The sequence below is a fragment of the Arachis ipaensis genome, chromosome B05 (assembly GCF_000816755.2).
Source record: "Arachis ipaensis cultivar K30076 chromosome B05, Araip1.1, whole genome shotgun sequence".
NCBI lineage: Eukaryota > Viridiplantae > Streptophyta > Magnoliopsida > Fabales > Fabaceae > Arachis > Arachis ipaensis.
This window is the reverse complement of record NC_029789.2, coordinates 25697234-25699244: the sequence shown is the minus strand read 5'-3', so window position 1 is coordinate 25699244 and position 2011 is coordinate 25697234.

Below are 2011 nucleotides of genomic sequence, written 5' to 3'. Positions count from 1 at the left end.
TTTAAATAATTTTTTTTTAATTTTTTTTATTCAAACAACACATAAAATAATCCATTTTTTATTTTTTTATTTTTTTATTTTCTTTCTTCTCATTTTTTTTTCTATTATCTATCTAAACAAAGTGTTAATGTATCTCATTTTTCTTAACAGATTTAACTTTTCAGAGAATTATATTATAATACCAAAATATCTAGAATTTAATTCTTATTAAACTCAAAAAAACTTTTTCATAAAAAATATTAAAATAATGATTTATATATTTCTTTTTCATAACTTAAATCGTTGAGAAAACTACCATGATGACATCAGGACTGCCTATTATGGCAAATGATGATGTCATAATAATATAGTTAATTAGTGAGTGAGTGAAACTAATTAATTAATTAATGAATATTAATATATAAATGTGGATGGTGGTGGTGGTCAAAGGATGGTGGTATGTGAAGCTTTTTGTGGTGTGTGTCAGAGGGGAAATGAAAATGAAAGGTAATTGAGTTCCCTCCTTTTGGTCATTATGTAAACTTGCAGATGCATGTTTTGAGTGCAGAGATTTATTATATCAATATGCAAGTGGCTGCAATGCAATGCAGGTAGAGATAGAGATACAGATTTTCTATCTCTATGTCTATGTCTATATATATCTTCAAATTTTTTTTTTAAGTTTCTAGATTGTGTCGTTGAATTTTTCCTTTTCTGCACTTATTCATCCTCATCATCATTATTTCAGTTGTTTTGGAATATATAATAATGTTCTTCAGTCGCTTATTTGCCTAATTATTACACTACATGTTAATGTTCTCAAATATATATAAGTGAAACTAATTTGCAATACTGATATATACTAAACATCAATTAAAAATCAGTTATTATAAAAATATATGTATTATTTAATTTATTTTTAATTTATATCTAATAATATTATATAGCAGAAAAGAAAAACAAAGGGGACAAATTAAAGAAAAGAAAAAGAAAAAGAAAAAGAAAGAGAATGATCAGTAGTGTCTTCTTTAGCAATGCAGCAACAAGGCTTAAGGAGGGAGGAACTGTATAGCTTTATACCTTCCTGCAAGGTCTCTTTAAAATCATCCAACATTTTAATTTAAGTGAATAAGTTTGGATAATAATATATAAAGATTATAATTAAGAATACTAATGTATATTCTGACACCTTGCAGCATGTGCAAAAAATAAACTATATCTATATATATGACACTTCTTATAACAAGTATAGTCACAAATTCAATTTCCCTACCTAATATCAACAAAAATTCCCATCAACTTTCAGTGCTGTATGTGACAAAATTTTACACACCTTGTGGCATCACCAATGCCACTAATTTTAACACAAAAATAAAATTGTACAACAAAATTTATTTTCACTATTTAAGTATTTGTTAATTAGTTTAGCTACCATATTAATTAAACTACTAGATATCACAACTCAAATTAATTAATATATAAAGATGCTAGTCGCCACTGGCTACTGTGTTGGAACAGTATATTCAAACAGTCATATGATGATATTTCGCTTTCACCTTAAGGATATGCTGGTACCACTCCATTATATCTTGTTTCTCATCTAGCATATAATAATAACCAAACAAAATTAAAATAGCATTAAAATAAAATTAAAAAAAAAAAAAGAACTCTTGTATATTATTTATGTGTACTAGCTAGTGAAAGCTAAGTTAATTATAAGGTGACAAAATTTATGAGATGTTGTGTTATAGTGTGTGTTCTGGTTGAGGCTGAATAAATGGTTGTGGTTTAAGAAGTTCTCATCATCATCTCATGGTACTGGATATAGCTTAATACCTAAGAAGCTTGTCAGAAAAAAAAAAACACAGAACGGTAAGCAATAATGGGAAAAGAAATCAAATAATTAAATAATTTTGACGAGAGATGTTATAATAATAAGATGGTGGTGCTGTAGGAGCATTGGGGTTCAGGAAAAATCTAGGAAGATATAAATCATATATCAGCAAAGACATGGAGCTACGTAACTCTATAA